The sequence below is a fragment of the Chiloscyllium plagiosum genome, chromosome 3, assembly GCF_004010195.1.
Source record: "Chiloscyllium plagiosum isolate BGI_BamShark_2017 chromosome 3, ASM401019v2, whole genome shotgun sequence".
NCBI lineage: Eukaryota > Metazoa > Chordata > Chondrichthyes > Orectolobiformes > Hemiscylliidae > Chiloscyllium > Chiloscyllium plagiosum.
In genome coordinates, this window is record NC_057712.1 from 27,135,684 (window position 1) to 27,154,654 (window position 18,971).

The following is an 18,971-nucleotide window of genomic DNA, read 5'->3' on the forward strand; positions in this document are numbered from 1 at the left end:
GGGGTTTTTGAATAACCAATGTAAGCCTATCTGAAGGAAAACCGTATCATAAGGTGTAAAAATTGGCATCTGTAAGGTTACAATCCAGTTGACACCTTTTCTTAATGTCATGTTGAGAAGTGAACTCTTGGAAAAGAAAGGATCAACTTTATTTATACTTCACAAATTCAGCATGTCCACTGAATTACTTCTGAAGTATAGTGAACACCACAGCTACCTTCCCTGCAGAAAAAGCTCACAACTACCAATGAGATAAATTACTTTGTTTTAGTAACATTGTTGAGAAGTTAGTATTGTTCTGAACACAGGAAACATCTTCACACTCTTATTGGAATAACACCTTGGAGTTTTTTCTTAGTTATTTCTGAGTATAGACCAGGCCTCAGTTTAACATTTAAAACCAAATACACCAAACATGTTGGATAGATGCGGAATGTTTTATGCAAGGAGGTTGTTACGTCTCACTGAGGAGGATAGGTTAATGAAGCAGTGAGTAGTATAGCCCCTGCATTTTGACCGTGCTTAGGGTATGCAGGTGAACATAGGTTCCCATTAGAAGATGAAGTATTGTGTGTTAATTTTTTTAAAAAGTGAGATGGTGGAACTATTTATGATTCAACCCAAGTTACTACAGCAACTAACAAAGACCAAAGTAGGCTTCCAATTAACTACAACTTTAAAATGGAAATGATTACACTGGTCAAATCCATAACTTTCTGTGGTTTCTCTTTTCTTTAAAAGAAAGTGTTAGTTGCTCTTGATGTTTCAGATTTTCAGTTTCAGGGGCCTCTTTTAACTTGAGCTAATTGTATTTGGAGTTATTCTGGAGCATGAGGGAAGCATGTTGTATTTGGTGCCTTCCACATTTTCTGTTAATTATAAGGATAATCTCTAGCCATTCATTCAGTTGAACCAAAACCATTCATCGGTACATGAAAGAAAGTGTTGGACCAAAGTGGCTTCCATGGTGGTGATACAGCAGCTTGTGAGTAATTAGTTCATATAATTATAATGACCAGAAGTATTCTAAGCGGTTAAGTAGCTTTTTAGAAATATATGAAACAAGAACTGAAATTCAGGATTACATCTTCCAAAAGCTGTAATCTTACTGGGTTATTTTGAGAAATGCCTTTACAATGATGCATTTAATTTTTTAAAATATGTGTGTGGAACCTAATTTTGTTTTTGACATTGAGCAAAATAATCATTTAGTCATAGGTTTCCATTGTGTCTCAGAAGATTTTGCATATATTCAAATTATTTGCAAGGTACTCTTTATACATACTATTCTCATGTTGCATGACAATTGTCAATATTTTTAACCTTTGTACAGGATTTCAGTAAGGGTTTGTTTACCCTTTGCATATTTGTTTGATGGGAACCCATTCACTCCTCAGCACCAGCTTATGGGAGCCTTTTTGATTTGAATACATTTAGATGATCATGCAGGACTTATGATTTTACTTCAGCAGCTACTGCTGATTGATGAGACCTCATCAGCCATCCTGCCCACTGAATACATTCAGTGTGATAAAGCTGTTTGTTGTCAATGGTGATGGTACTGAGGAGGAAGTTCTCTATATATGGCAAGCAAAAAGAATGATGTCACCACAATAAATGGTTGAAATCTTCATGAGGATCATTTACAAATTGATATTTACCACATTTCGTATCAGAGAACATAGAATATTTTAAAATAACATGCCAAATTAATATTTTGGATTTAATAATTGCATCATCAGTGTGAGTTATTATTGCTAGGGTAAGAGATCTGTATCAACAGCATTGCACAACACAGAATCCATAACGGAAGGAGTTCAGATCCAGGTTTTCCTTTGTACCTTGCATATGGAACATGCATTGCCATCCTCTGCTAACCACACTGCTGCAGTATAGTGGGTTTTTTTTGCAGCCCGAATAGCAATCTGGCCAAAGTACAGTGCACAAGAGGATGGAATAAATGTGCTATTTGATCACTGGCCTGATCCTTTTAAAAAAATCCTTTTCTGCTGAATATGCTTTACGTTACTGTGTGTCAGCAAGAATAGCCTAAATATTAGGACTTACTGGAGTACATTACATAGGCTTGAAAGGTAAGTCAGAGGCAACTGTTTCAGTTCCTACTTTGCTTACAGTGGATTTATTTTGCAATCAGATTCCTTTGCAAAGAAATTGTGACAGGATTGCATTTATGAACTGAAATTTTCTTGTTACAGGCTTAAAAAGGGCTTCATTCTTTAAAATGTTGAGATAGGATGTCATGCCACTGATAGAAATAATTCTTCAGAATTGTACTTATTCATTGTTCCGATATGTTACAACACAATGTGGTCCATGGTTGCTAGTAACAGCTGTGGTTCAGTATCCAAGCACAGAGTAATGGCAGACATGGCTGAATCTCTGGCAGAGAAAGTCCTTTATCCAGTGGGTTTATTAACTACATGATCACTATTAAATGTGTGATCTTTTATTTGACAGCAATTCTAATGAGAAATTTCCTTATCATTTTTGCTGCTTATTTTCTTAATGAGCCAAATATAACACTACTGTTATACTCAAGCAAATGCTATTTTCCAGAAACAGAAACAATATTCTGCATATTCACTACGGAGTTGCCATTAGGAAAAAAAAACTAAAAGGATATTCAAAAAAGGCATCAATTAAACTGAAATCTCTGTACCTGAAAGGAGAAGTTAGTGGTATCAAGAATACAAATGATTACAGTGTTTAAGATTTGAACTTTTGAAATGAAGCAGAATTCATGCTAAGGATTGAGGCACTATTTTCATTAACTCATGCCCATTCTTGCCTTGCTAAAGTGGCTCAGGAGTGGTTACATATTCATTTTATTTGCAATATTAATAATAGATGATAATATCTGTTTAATTTGTCAAATCTATTATATCTGCTCAACTGTGTGTCAAAAAAAAAATCTGTGGTGCTTTTGTGAGCTATTTGTTCTGGCTGAAATTCTTGTAAAACTTATTGAGATCATATTGGTTGATGACCCAAGGTATTTACAGCTCAACTATCACCCACCATAATGGGTTCTATGGATAGGACAAGGTTGAAACAATAGTTTGAAAGTTAACTGTACTGATGTAGGGGTAGAGGAGTAAGTGCACATCTTACTGGGTGAGATGAGGCAAGAAGAAAACACCACAACCCATAGCACATTAGACAGGGGCTTTGGTCGATCTTCAATCCATTATTGAGACAAAACAAAACAATAATTTAGAGCTTGATCACAGAAAGATGGGTACATTTTCTTAAGTTTTTCAAAATGTCTGCAATACATTTCAGAATGTTTGTTTCTCCACTGATCAAATAATTATGTGTATTTATTTTAAAACAGGGAAAGGATATAAGAATTGGAAACTGTCTTTCATTTTGCCCATGCGTTGCACTTGGCCTACTAGTTTCCATATGTAGCAACATATTTACCAATTGATAGTTAAAAAGAATAAATTTTGTGTATTTTAACCAATATTTTTATCAGTAATCATATGTTTATTCCTGTTTTAGAAATTATTACAAGAACAGAGGCTGCATGGAGAAAATATTGATATTAGTTTGAATACAAACACATCCTGCAAGCTACCACGTTGCTTTCATGCCTGCAGCATTTAAAATCCTATTTGAAGTTAAAATTATTCCCTTAAAGTGGAACTTTAAATCCTGTTAATGCTGTACTTTTACTTAGTGACCTTTATGACATTTCAAAATAATAAATGCTACACAAATAGTGAATAGAATGCAAATAATGAAGATAGGTTTCATCAAATATAACCCCTACAGGAACAAATGCTATTTCAAACCAATAAATGGCAAGTGGATTTCAAAAATAAAGGATCAAAGACATGAGACCTGAAAGTTTATTTTAATTTTTCAGGCCTCTGGTTAACACATGCCTTTGTGAATCAAGATATGAACTGTAACTTTATTTTGAAAATTTAAAATTGTTCATGTTTCCATATGCTTGAAAACAAATGATGATGTTGCAGATTTTGTAAATGATCCAGCATCTCACGCATTGTTAAAGGATATTATTGATATGTGGCAACATCCCCTAGTGACTATTGCTCTTATTGCTATTCTGCTAGAATTTCAGCCTAAACTTCCTGTCTATACTATTAATATTTTAAATGTTGTGTTTGTACTTCTAACAAACTAGCAAGGTCCAACAGAAAAGTAGCTGTCTGGGTTGATTGATTCTTTCCTTGGCTTAAAGAGCCACTATAATATCCCAAAATACTGAGAGTGTTGATCTAGAGATTGATCCATGTAATGAAACTTTAGTTACCGGGACTGGCTATGACTATGGAAGACTAAAGATTATACTTATTTAGTTTTCTCTCAAGGGTTGCTATGAGGTTTAGTCTTACAGGTTTAACATGGTCCATCTACAATTTATTTTGTAACTAAGATACTGATGTACATGAGTACATATTGCTCACAAAATTATGTTATAAATCCTATAAGGCCTACAAAAATATCTGTGAATGCAACTGGTTAAGACTGGATAGACGGATCAATATCCTGCAGCATTTAACCTGATTTCCTTTGAGGCTGAGGAGAAATCCTATCGATTACTCTTCACAGAAGTGTTACATGTTGTTAAGCAACTGCCTGACGAGATTAAATAAACTATGAAGCAACTCCAAAATCGTGTAAAATTTACTCAACATGTTGAAAAGGTGATGTTGAAAGACCCTTAACTTGTTCCATAATTTCTAAAATTGGTCATATTGTTAATTAAACAGCAAAAGCTACTAACATCCACACTCTTATTAAAGTTTGCTAAATTATTTGGCTAATCTATGTAAACATTCTTCCTCTTGCGCTTCATGTTTATCCTTTGTAAACAGGTTATATCCCTGTATTAAAATAGTGTTACCTGCAGAAAATCTGTAATCTGTTTTAAAATAGATAAACACAATTGAAAATTAGCTTGTGTGCAGATAAAGGTGCATGCCTCTTTAATAATTTAATAATCATGCATTTATTAAAAACACAACTAATTTAGTAGCATAGTTACATAATGAGAGAAATTATTGTTTTTTTTCTCACTACTACGCCTCACTGGTCCTCTGGTTACATTATATTTTTCTGTTTCTTGAAATTGCATCACACCCTCCACGCTATGGTTGCCATGGTGAAACCAACGAATTATGCTTAAATTTCTTGCATTCTTTTCCAATTTACGTTACTGGGCAATGCTTGAAAATACAAACGAAAATGTATGACTTTCAACACTGTAATTAGCAGTATTTATTTTGTTAAAAAGATGATTTTAACTTGCAAAATAACCAGCAAACTGCATCACTTTCATAGTATAGTTAGGCTATTTATTTTATTCTGACAGAGGTAAGCTATTTAGTTTAATAGTTGGTCTTTCAAGTAAAGCAATCAACAATACATGTGTCAGAGTACATAATTAAATTGGGTCCAAACTGCAACTAGTAAGCCAAAAAATACCTTCTGTGAGAAGAGACGGACAGACTGCTATTTGAAGATATCTATTTTCTGTCATTGTTTAACAATAAACAAATCTTGTTATCATTCCAGGGACTAAGTAAATTTTTAAAATCCTCTGCTTGCATAATGGACAAATTTGTGATATGAGTACTCTTTGTCACATTTTCTCTGCATAATTAATAGAATATTCTTTTATTTGTGTGCATTGCATACTATGAATAACTCTAGTTAAGACTTTTAAATCAATGGAAATTTGATCAAAATTGACAGTTTTTCCACTGCAAATTTTAAATGGAGGAAGATTTAGAATTCTAATAGTTCCGGGGTGTTATGGTCACAAATTAGATGTCATGAGTTGAAATCTCAACTTTGGCTAGTATGTTTGCCTTTAAAATTCTCTAGATCAATTGTGGAAAAAAAACTGTCAGCAATTCAGAAATCTGTGTAGGAAAAGGCAGGAAAGGGAGTTTACATGTAATACAAATGCATTTCCTGTTCATCTATTGCAACACAACATTGATGCTGAAAAGACATTAGACATTCTAACAGTAGCTGGTAGTTTTTAGAATTTAAAACACTTTTGGAATAAAAAAGAAAGCTGTATGTGATGTAGAATATAATCATTTACAAGTAATATAGTTAAGGCATAAGTTTCACATTCTATACAGTTATCATCCTTCATCTTTTTAGCATTGCAGGACACTTCAATTCTCAGCAGTTGTCTAGTCTAGGTATGGTATTGATCAGTCTATGTTCTGAGTTGTGAAAAAACCTCTTGTGTAACTAGGTTTAGAGGCCCTCAAACTGAGAAGATGAAAAAAAATTGACTGAGGTGCTAGCAGGTAAATTTTAACAAAAGTCAGCTTATCTAAAGAAGTAGTAAATCCAAAGCAGATTTTAAAATTTTCATTCTAAAATAGTTAAAATGTAGAATATTTTTCATAACTGATGATTGATATTAATGTTCGTAAAGGTACTGGATTGTCAGTGAAAGCAAGAAATTGTAATTCATGTAAAATAAACTCAACGAATAGCCTAAGTGCAGCACTGGCAAAGAAGACTGAATGGCTTCATCATACTAAAAGGCCCTATGCATTTACCGATCAAAATCATCACATGTTATTGAATTGCTCGGAAATAAATATTGTGTCTTGGTTGTACAATGTTTGATACTGTGTCAAAATATGTAACATTTTGGTCAAGTTTCCTATGTCAGATGGGTGGGTGAGTTGAAATGTATCATGGATGAGATGATGATGTATGATTTTCAGGAACCCTCCTAATTGAGGGTGAGAGTATACAAGAGTGATGCTACCATTTGAGTAGGTTTAATCATCAAAAATTCAGAGACCGAGCTGAATGCAGGCGATTTATTTTTTTCAGCTTATGATGTCTGTTGAAGAGTGTGAGTGATATTATAGAACGCTTTTAGAATGTACAATATGGAGTTCTAATAATTTAATGGCATTGCTTTTGACAGTGGGAACCTATTGGCAAGGTTCCACTTCTTATTGTTGGCAGAAACAAGCTGTTGGTATAGTTTAATAAAAATTGCTAATATCAACTGGACAGCTGTGGACACTGCATTTGTGATAACTTGTATCTGCTGTTAGACATTCCTTGCATATTAGAGTTTTTTTTCTTTTTGTGTGGCACATTGCTAGAAATGCAGATATCTGAGAGAACAGGAAAAGTCATACCAACTTTCCTTAATCAGATTGAACAATAATGAAATAAATAACCTCTCAAGGACTAAACAGATGTTTAAGTTAGATTAGGTAAGTTCAATGTCAAAACAGATACAAAGAAAACTGATATAGAAGAATAGATCAGGAGATGGAAGAAGTAGCAGATAGGAAAAGTTTATAACAAGCCAAATCTCTAATAATAATTAAAACCTAAATGCATGAATGTCCATTCATTTTCAGTGATTAACTGTCAATAATTACCAATTATTACAAAAGGATACTTAAACTAAACACTTAACATTCTTTGTATAATTATAGCAACTTCAAGCTATTCCACATATGTCAACATTGTGGTACACAGCGAATTTACCTGTTCTCGGAATTATCAATAGAGCAGCACATCTTGGGATCAGTCTTTAGATTTCTGTATTTAACTAGAAACATAGAAACATAGAATATAAGAGTAGGAGTAGGCGATTTGGCCTTTCAAGCCTGCTCTGCCATTCTATAAGATCATTGCTGATTATCCAATTTCTCCCCATACACTTTGATCTCTGCAACTCTTTAAAAAAATGTCTTTATCGAAGAAATTTTCCTGCTTGGAAACATCCAATGTTTCAGCATCAATTGATTTCTGTGCAGAAAATTCCATAATGTCATCACTCTTTGGGTGAAGCAATTTCTATTCATCTCAGTCCTAAATGGCTTTCTCCATATCCTTAGACTGTGACCCCTAACTCTGTACATCTCAGTTATCGAGAACATGCTTGTCTGGTCTTCTTAGAGTTTCATAGTTTTCTGTGAGATGCCTCCTCATTCTTTTAAACTTCAGTGAATATGGTGATAACCAATTCAATCTGTCTTCATGGTCAGTCCTGCCATCCCAGGAGTCAGGCTGGTAAACCTTTGAACTCCCTCCATAGCCAGAACATCCTGCCTTAGACTTGGAGACCAAAACTATACCCGATACTCCAAGTGTGTTCTCACCAAGGCCCTGTACAATCGTAGCAAGTATAAATTAGATTAAGTCAATTCATTGTCAATGCTTTCTCGAACACTTGTTATGAAGGCCAAAATTCAATTTTCCTTCTTCAACATCTGTTACACCTGCATGCTTACTTTCAGTAATTGACGTATATGGACACCCAGGTCTTGTTTCACCTCCCCTTTCCCGATCTATTGCCATTCAGGTAATCTACCTTCCTGGTTTTGCTGCCAAAATAGATAAGCTCACGTTTATCCACATTATACTTTTTCTGCCATGCATTTGCTCACCTCCTCCATGACTGAAGTAGCTATTCTATTTTACTATTTTTAAAATAGTGAGCATCATTAATTATTGCTCAATGCTCGTGTTGGCAATTTTAAATGTTGTATTTATTGGTGTTGTATATCCTTGAGTTTTAAAATCAAAGATTTGTGAAAACGGTTAAGTTTTGTTTCATATTTATTGCAATTTTATGCCAACTTGTCCTTGTAAATGGATATGAATATGTGGAGTTTTTTTAATTCTGCCGTACATATGGTGAAGGTGCTGCCCCATTGCTATTAGATAGAAATGATCCAGGCCTGGGTGGATGTTTAGATTAGTGGACAAAGTGACAGTTATGTAAACATTTTCATAGAAGCTTTGAACACTTTGAGCGTATTGCACCCCAGTTCTCCAAACAAGAGGAAAATATTACATCTTACTCCTGACTTGTGTATTTTTGTAGCAGAGTCTCTGGAGAGTCATGAGTTGATCTATTCTCCACATATTATCCAATCTATTCTAATAACCACTGCATTTGGATAATTGATTCGGTCAGTGGTGCACAGTATGCCAGTGGTGGTGAATTTCAGGGGAAGTAGTTTGGCTTTATTTTCCTGGTGATGACCATTGCCAGATACATGTGTTGTGAGAGTGTTCTTTGCAATTTAATGGCCAGTCCTGAATGTTTTCCAGGTCATGCTGCGTTTGAACTTTGACTATGATAGGTGAGGAGATGGTCAAGTAGATTTTTCTTGCCTTGGTTCTTTAAGGCGTGCTGTTCAGAGGGGCAGTGTGTGGGATGCTCTTCAGAGGGGCAGTGTGGACTCGATGAGCTGAATGTTCTGCTTCCATTCTATAGGAATTCTATGATAATCTATGATAAACAGCTGCTGCTGATCCAGTCTGCTCACTGTTTCCTTCAGAATTCCACTGGATCATTTGTTGCTCAACACCAAAAACTTTCTTCTGTGTCCTTACTACTCCTTAACCTTCTGTTAATTAATAACCACAGCTTCTCTAATCTATCTACCTTATTAGAATCATTCACATGAATATCTCTGCATGGTGTTCACACACTCCTTTAAATAGGGTATACAGAACTGAATGCAATATACCGTGCTGGCTGAATCAACGTTCTACAGAAGGTTCATCATATCTTTCTTGCTTTTGTACTCTATCTGTCATTTTTAAACTTGTCTGGCTACCTTCAATAATTTGTCCACGCACATCTGGGTCTCTCTCAATGTGCCTTTTTTCGAATTTTACCCTTCAGCTTATTGCTTCTTCTCTTGCTTTCTATCAAAATTCTATCACATTTCTTCAGGATCAATTTAACTTCTTGCTCTTGATATTTTTCCTAATTGTTTTATACAACTGAATGGCTCACCAAGCTACTTCAGAGGATAATTTGATTCACCCAGAACTAGAACTAGAATTGAGCCTTGACTGAATCATTCCATTTTTTAAGACAATCTTATAATTTCCTGGTTGCTTCAATTGACACCAGTTTTTACTGATAGATTTTTTTTTTCACTGGATCCAAATGATCAAATTACCTTGTCAGGATCTGTAGCAGCACTCTTTGGAATACTGGTTCAGAACTCTGGATTACTAGTCTAGTCTAGTCTCATAACATAACTATTAGAGCAACATACCTGATGTACTTGGAGACATTATATAATAATTGTTTTGTGCATACAGAGGCAGTAAGGCTATCTTTAAACTCTGAAGAAGAATTTTGAAGTCACATGTGTATAAATAGATTATGTATATTTTGTAAGTGTAAAATGTCAATCAATAATTTGAATTTAAACTCCAATCTTTTAGTTAAGAGCCCAGTGTGGTCATGTTGGAGGAACAATAATCATCTATATCTTGAAGAATCTGAGTCTGAATGTTGCCATCTTTTAGCAGTGTGTCATTTTCTTCATGTTTTGTGGAGGATTTCTCTCTGCAAGATCTTGCAAATTTTCCCAGGCTATCATCCCAAACTCACCTCATTAACTCCAACATATTCCTTTGATGCTCAAAACATCTAAACTTAGTCTGATCCTCCCATTTGCCAAAGCTGGAAGTACTGCGTGGATACACTGCTGGGATATCCTGGGATTCCTGTTTCTGATGCTATCTTTAAAAGGCTGTTGTGCACCTGGTCAAGCACTGTTAGTCTAGAACTACTTGAACAGTTTATGACATTTGTCCTGGACATGGCAGGAAAGGGAAAATTGATGCCATTTGGGAATAGGGACCTGTAGGTACTGTGGATGGGGTAGTCCAGAAGAAGGAATGTCCTTTTCACTCAGGACTGGCAGAGGATGCCACAACACCCTCATCAGTGTAGTCTCAACCTTTTGGAGGAATGCCCAGCTGTTCAGGAAAAATGTCAATGATCTTTTGCATTTTGCCAGGGTGAGAGCACCATCTTTTCTCCAATACCTCTCACTCTATTACTGTGTTTGCACCGACTGATGCACTACTGCTCTCGCTATTGCACGCATCACCTGCCCTAAATCCTGCTCACCCAGTTCTCTCAAAACACTTACACTGCATTGCTCAACATTGCCAACTCATAAGACCATAGGATGTAGAAGCAGAAGTAGGCCATTCAACCCCTCAAATCTGCTCTGCCATTCAATGAGATCATGGCTGATCTGATGATCCTCAACTCCACTTTCCTGCCTTTTCCCCATAACTCTTGATTTCCTAACTGATTTAAAATCTGTCTGTTTCAGCCTTGATTATACTTAATGGTCCAACCTCTACAGCGTCCTGCTTTCATGAATTCCAAAGATTCACTACCCTCTGAGAGTAGAAATTCCTTTTTATCTCAGTTGTAAATGTGTGACCCTTTATGCTGAGATAATGCCCTTCAGTCTTAAACTCCTCCATAGGGGGAAACAAGCTCTCTGCGTCTACCCTGTCAAATCCAATAAGAATCTACTCATTTATCCAGGAAACTTCACCACCTTGCACCCCATCTGCACTAACACTACAGCTGTACCACCCACTTTGATGTTATTCAATCCTTCCCTTTCTCTCATTTACGAGGAAATGGCCCACTCGAGGGCTGAAAGTGCCAAGACGAGTGGTGGGATGTTCAACATTTGGCTCCTCACCCCATATGAAGTGGAAATCCTGAACCTAATTGCCTGGAGCAGTTGAACACCTCTGCCCAATACCCTGAATAGTTTTTAAGAGGCTGATCTTGACTTACCAGGTTAGGACCTACTGACTGAAGGGTTTCTCCTATCACTTGACTGAAGACTATTTCCCTTCGACTTTGAGAAATGGCCATTTAGTTGAAGCATATACAGTGTGTTCACCATGTACACTGCTTGCATATGGTGAGATTGACATAGCCATATAACAAAATGGTATGGATACTGCTCACTACCATGATAAAGTTTCTGGCTTTACATTAGTGCAAAAATGCAAGTCAAGACAGGAGTAGAGTGTACCCATTACCTCTAGCTAAGGGAGAAAACCAATGAAATGAAAGGCCGGGCAGGCTTGATGTGAGCAATTGATGTGAGTAATTGCTAAGTGAGTGAGCACTAAGAAATCAAGCAGATAGTCCTGAGATGCAGCCTATCCCAATCCATGAGAAGGGTACTGGTGAGATGGAACTAAGTGTTATTAATATTGTATTTTTGTATTCTGTCATCAAGCAGAGCATGCAGATGAGAAATAGGAGCAATCCAAGAATAAATCCTTGGGGCACTCCAAAAGATGTCGTTGGCTGCATTTGAGAATGATGTTTACTGAGAACCATGAGTTTCTCATGAAACGATGAGATGGGTAATCACGTGACTAAACCTACTTATTTTATGACCTACTAATCATTGGGAACTTGGGGGCATTCCAAGGGATTAAGACTGCAGGGTTTGTTTCCTTTCCTTTGTTTCTCAGTTGCCATTCTGTCTCATCAATAGGACACTTGGACTTATAAAATATGATGAACCTTGGTGGACAAGTTTTTGCCATCTTGAATGATTCATGGCAAGCTCCTCTCAGTCATTAATGTCATCACTGTTGTGCTGTCAAGAGAGTTTTGTACTGTCCTTGTAACATTTTCTTCCTCCCATGAAATACTGGACATTTGAGAATTGAGAAAACAGGTCATGGTGAGGAGACACTTTTCAGCCAACTGGACAGTGTCCAGTCCAGTGTAATCTATTTTACAGGAGTTTTGTCTAAATGTCATTAACCTGGCCTTAAGAAGGGCAAGAACATCTGTATGGCCCTTCCATTGAGCCTGAAAGATGGTATGGAGGCTTTACTAGCAGAGTTTTCTTGGTGCTCCTATATGTTGCTGATGCAATGTCTAGGTCACACTTAAGTATAGTAGTGTGGTGATGACAACTGATTTGTATACTAACACTATTGTTGTCTTGCAAGAGGTCTTTGTTGTTAAACACTGCTGCAGTTTGTAGAAGATTGAGCTGGAGTGTTTGATCTATTTCTCAATGGTGGCCTTTTGAAAGAGGTAGGTACCAAGTTTTGGCAGATACTCAACATGTTCCACAGTATTCTTGCACCATATGTGAGAGGTGAAATATTTGCTTGACTTGGCTGGATTGACAGTAGTTTTGTTTTGGCAAAAATGGGAGTGGAAATTAATAACTGTCATTAGAGGAAAGTGAGCCAGTAAATTTAATGGAGCTATTATCAGGTCCTCTGGACCTAATAGAAATTAAAAGTAGTTACAGAGATAGTGGGTGGAATTGTAATAATCTTCCAAGAATTCTTAGATTATGGAAAAGTACCAGAGGATTGGAAAACTGCCAATGTAACACTTTGTTTAAAAAGGAAAGGAACAAAAATGGTAGCAGTAGGTCAGGTAGTTGAACATCTGTTATTGAACAAGTATATATTATTGTCATATTACAAAGGGTATAATAGCACTGTATAGGTTATTCTGCTCTAACATGCATTTTGTTAACGTGAATTCTCTTGCAGTTGACGAATTGGGGACACTGTTTTAAAAGCATAAAACGTGTGTTGGCCATGATGCGATTACATTGCCGACACCTTAAGCACTGTTTTTAAAGTGCAATTCGATAATGCGGGCTTACATAAGAACGCAACCATTACCCTTTAGAAGAACTACCTATATTCAGAGACACACAGTATGATTAAATGGAGTCAGCATGGCTTCAGGCAAAGGGAATCATGCTTGACAAATTTAGTAAAAACCTTTCAGGATGTAACAAGCAGGATTGATAAAGAGGGAGTAGTGGATGTATCATATTTGAATTTCCAGAAGGCACTTGGCAAGGGAACCCACTTTAGGCCACTTAATACAATAGCCCACCATATTGGGGGTAGTGCATTATCATGGATAGAGTTGTGGATTGCTAATAAAATATCATTTGTTGAGAAAATGCAAGTGTTTTCATGATGACAATGTATAACTCGTGGGGTTCCATAGGGATCAGTGCTGGGGGGGCCCAGTTATTCACAATATATAATAATGTAGTTGAAGAAAGTAAATGCACTTTAGCCAGGTTGTCAGATGACCCAAAAATGAATGAGAAGGCAAGTGGTAAGGATGACAGAGGTTGCAGAGGGATATAGACAGGTTAAGCAAGTGACCAAAACTTGTCAGATGAACATAATGTGGAAAAATGTAAGGTTATGCACTTGATCAGGAAGAATAATGGAGCTGAATACTATTTAAAAGGAGAACAACTGCAGAAAACTATACCATAGAGGAATTTGGGAGTCCTCGTGAATAAATCAGAAATGTTATCATATGCATTCAGCAGGTGACCAGGAAGGCAATGGGTTCTTAGCCTTTATTACGAAGGGGTTGGAGCATAAAATAGGGGACTCTTGCTAAAACTCTGCAAGGCATTAATTAGACCATTCCTGGACTACAATTAATTATTTTGCTCCCCTCATCTCAGGAACAATATACTGGCACTAGAGCCAATCCAGAGTATGTTCATTAGGTTATGTGAACTTTTTTTTATGAGAAGAGGTTGAGTAAGTTGTGACTGTACTCATTGGAGTTTAGAAGAATGAGGGATGACCTTATTGAAACACACAAAACTTTCAGTGACTTGACAGGGTAGAAACTGAGAGGTGGTTTTACCTTGTGAGAGATGTAACGATTGTAATGGAATCAGCCAGGTGGATATCATAGAATATGAGTTCCCTGATTGAAGCTGTTAATCTAGTCCAATCCAGAGCCCTGACTGACCGATATAAATAGACCTTTGGACATTCTGTTCCCTCTGAGAGCTGGCTTTGACGGGGCTGTATCAGTGTCAAGGACTTTCTTCATGTAAATAAAAGGTGACATGGTGACAGGATAGCAGCCTGTATGGAATTATTTCGGTGACATTTTTCTCAGGCAGTCATACACCTGGGAGGAGGAAGATGTGTGTTCCAGTCCTCCCAAATGGCTTAATTGGGCCAGAGAGTCAACAAGACCAGGTTAAACCCATTGGAAGGTAATCCAGGTCAATCAAAGGTGCCACAGCTTCCACGTTTGTACTGGAGCCTAGGTCCTTCCTTGGGCTGGTGAATTATTATGGAAGGTTAATACATAGCCTGGCCTCAATCCTGACACCTTTGCATCAACTCCTAAAAAAGGGTAAGGCTTGGAAATGGTCATGTAGTGAAGCATAACTTTCAGGGATCTGAAGAAATAGCTATCATTCTCTGAGGTATAGGCACACTGTGATCCCAAGCAAGATCTGGTACTGACATGCAATGTTGCCTTGTACAGCATCGGGGAGGATTAACTTGTAGGTGGCCGAATGGAAAGGAACATGTAATAGTATATGCATCCACAATGTTGGCCAATGCATACGCCCAGATAGAGAAGGAAGGTTTGGTGGGTCATATTTGAAGTCAGGAAGTTCCACCGATACCTTTATGGATATAAATTTCTAATAACAATGGATCACAAATCATTGTGAGGTCTAATGAAAGTGGACAAAGCAATGCTGTCCATAGCTTCAGGCCAAATTTAGTGGTGGGCTCTCTAAATCAAAGTGCTTCTAATTACAAGTTGAAGGAGATCAAGTAGTAAATGTAGATGCATTGACCTGATTGCTGCTGTCAGATATACCACCGGAGGTAACTGCTACTGGAAGAGTCCATACTTGTTTTAGGTTTTCTGGATACACCCCAGTCACAGCTGACGATATCAGACTTTGAATGCAGGAAAACTGGCAAAACTGATGCAGCTGTTGATAATGGGAGAAACCAAAGGGCCATCACAACCAGAATTGAAAGCTTTTAGGACCAAGACACACCCGATCACAGTGGAAGATGGGATATTATTATGGTGAGCAGGTGTGATTGCCCTGAGCAAAGATTGCTATCAGATACTGGGTGGACTCCACCAGAGTCATCCAGGGGTTTCCAAAATGTTGGCTGCAAGTTGTGTCTGGTGGCCAGGATTGGATGCAGATATAGCCGCATTGGTGGGATAAGCCCGGTGTGCCAAGAAGGACAGAAATTACTGCCAGTAACTCCCCCACATCTGTGGGAAAGGCTAGGTAAACATTGAGCACATGGAAAGGACCTGCATATTCAATGTTCTTAGTCATTATGGATATCTATTCAAAGTGGCTGGATGTGCTAGTTCATTTACCAAATATGGGGACAACAATAGACAAACTAGGTACATCATTTTTTCAATAAGTAAGAACTCAGAAGTGTTGGTCACAGATAACAGGCCATATTTTACCAACATGAAGTTTGAGTATTTCCTAAAATCGAATGGCATTTTACATAAGGCTACATAAGTTTGTGGGGTGAATTTGTACTTGCAGAATTACATTTTACTTTTCTCAAAAACTGCATGAATCCATGTAAGGTTATGTAAGTCCCTTTTGTAGAAATAGAATCTGTCTGAACACTGGACACAGTCAGACAGACTTTAACCTCACACATTCAATGCATTATCTGAGCTGACATGGCACCTGTTGTTAAAGTTCACTTGAGAATATAACTTTAAAAAAACGTTCTGGGACTTATATATGAATAACTGAAACCAACATGGTCATTCTAAAAGATGAGAGGCTTAACAAACAATCCAGGACATTTTCAAAATATCATTTCAGTTGCATCACACTGTAAACTTTTGCTATAAATTCTGTGTCTTGCATTCTATACTGCATAACCACCTGATGAAGGAGCAGCACTCCAAAATCTAATGCTTCCAAATAAACCAGTTGGACTATAACTTGGTGTTGTGTGATTTTTAACTAAGTAAGAGAGGCAGTTTAATTCGGGACCAAGTTTGGTGTCGGAGCCATGGAAATAACCCTGCATGAATAAGAGGCATGGTTGATATGAGGTCAGGTCCAGTGATGTATAAAATTTAGGTAGGTGCGAATGCACGTGGATCAAATGAAAGCTGCAAACTTACAAATGTGGCAGGAGCAAAATGTGCCTAGCTCCTCAATAGCCTTTCCGACTGTTGCGGAACACATGGATTGTCTTCCTGTCAAGATCATTTGGAATGTGAGATGGGCACAGTGGATGTCACTGTCTTGATGCCTTTGTCACCTGAAGGGAAGAATTTCTTTGGAGATGGTCTGGGTAGAAGAGCCGAGCTAGTATGCATTACACACCACCCGTATCACTGGCAGGGTTAGAGGAACCTGATGTGGTACTAAAACGTCCCAGGAGGACTGACAAAAGAAAGAAGAACTGGTCCGGTTCTGCTCTCCTTCCTATAGGAAGGGTGTTGTGAAACTTAAAAGAGTTCAGAAAAGATTTATAAGGATGTTGCCAGCGTTGAAGGATTTGAGCTACAGGGAGAGGCTGATTAGACTGGGGCTGTTTTCCTAGGAGTGTCAAAGGTCGAGGGGTGACCTTATAGAGGTTTATAAAATCATGAGGGGCTTGGATAGGGCAAATGGATAAAGTCTTTTTTCCCTGGGTTGGGGTAGTCCAGAACTAGAGGGCATAAGTTTAAGGTGAGGGGGAAAAAATTTAAAAGGGACCTAAGAGGCAACTTTTTCACACAAAGGGTGATGCGGGTGTAGAATAAGCTGCCAGAGGAGATGGTGGAGGCTGATATAACTGCAACAGTTAAAAAACATCTGGATGGATATACGATTAGGAAGGGTTTAGAGTGATATGGGCCAAGTACTGGTAAATGGGACTAGATTAATTTAGGATATCTGGTTGACATGGACGAGTTGGACCCGAAGGGTCTGCTTCCATGCTGTACATCTCAGGCCCGGAGAGGCAGGGATGTAGTGATTGTAACAAGATCAGCCAAATGGACCTCATAGAATAGGAGTTCCCTGATTAATCTTGTCTCATAAGGGAGCCCTGGCTGATATTGGATGAGGCATATAAATGTTATTGCTAAAAACAGGAGAATCAGAGTTTCTGTTAATTCTAAGAGATGGCTTTGAGGGAGCTGGATCCTTCTCAAGGATTTTCCACGTATAAATAAGAGGTGACTTGGTTATGCGATATTGGCCTCTGTGGAGTTATCTCAAGAACCTTGTGATTCAGAGGCAATAGTGGTACCAATAAAGAATTGTTGCTTTAGTACCAGCTGATGCCCTGGCCAAGCTGTTCCAGTACAGCAAAACACTGACCTCTGCCCAGCATTATGGCAAATTTCCCAGGTATATCCCAGCTGTCCACAAATTCAATCTGGCATTTTAATAACCTATCAGTCTACACTCAATCATTTGCAGAATTATGGAAGGTGTTGCCATCAGTGCTATCAAATGGTACTTCCTCATCCACATTCAGCTCAGAATGCTCAGTTTGGATTCTGCTGGAGGTGCTTAATTCCTGACCTGATTACAGCTTTGTCCAAGCATGAGCTGGACAAAAAGAGCTGAATTCCAGAGGTGAGATGCAATTGATGGCTATTGGAATCATGATGGCATTTGGCAGAGTTTGGCTTCAAGTAGACATAGCAAAATTGATGTTAATGGGAATCATGGGAAAGCTCTTTCCTGTTTTGAGTCTGACCCACCAAAAGTTTGATGCGGGCGGTAGATGGTGAGCAACCATCTCAGACAGGAGTTTGTCAGAATTGTGCCTTGCCCCAACCATCGTCTGTTCATTCACCATTAATCTACCCTCCATCATCAGGTCAGAAATGGGGATGTCCACTGCTGCTTGCAGAGTATTCAATACTATTCATGATCCTCAGATACTGAAGCAGTTATTCAACTGTCACCAAATCCTTGACAGCATTCTTACTTGAACTGATAAGTAAGTAATATGTGTGACACACATCCACCTCCAACAATAGGGAACCTAACCATTTCCCCCAACATTCAATGGCATTATGATCACATAATCCACCTTAATAACATTTTGAGGATTATTGTTGATCAGAAATTGAATTGGATCAGGCATATAAATGCTATTGCTACTAACCAAGGTCATTTGGTGAAAAGTAACTCACATTTTGACTCCCCAAACCCATCTACCATTAGAAGGCATGACTCAGGTATGTGATAGAATACTCATCAGTTGGGCTGAAGTGGGTACTGCAAATGCTGGCGATTAGAGTCAAGATTAGAGTGATGCTGGAAAAGCACAGCAGGTCAGCC

At 37.8% G+C, this 18,971-nt stretch overlaps 1 protein-coding gene across 2 annotated transcripts in view; it reads left to right on the forward strand.

Moving 5' to 3' along the window:
* Positions 1-1,814: 1,814 nt before the first annotated feature.
* dlgap2a (discs, large (Drosophila) homolog-associated protein 2a) overlaps positions 1,815-18,971 on the forward strand; it is a 729,001-nt gene continuing 711,844 nt past the window's right edge. For both annotated transcript variants that reach the window (XM_043678985.1, XM_043678996.1), the window contains exon 1: positions 1,815-2,093. The gene's annotated coding sequence lies outside the window, so the exon portion shown is untranslated. The remainder of the gene's footprint in view (positions 2,094-18,971) is intronic.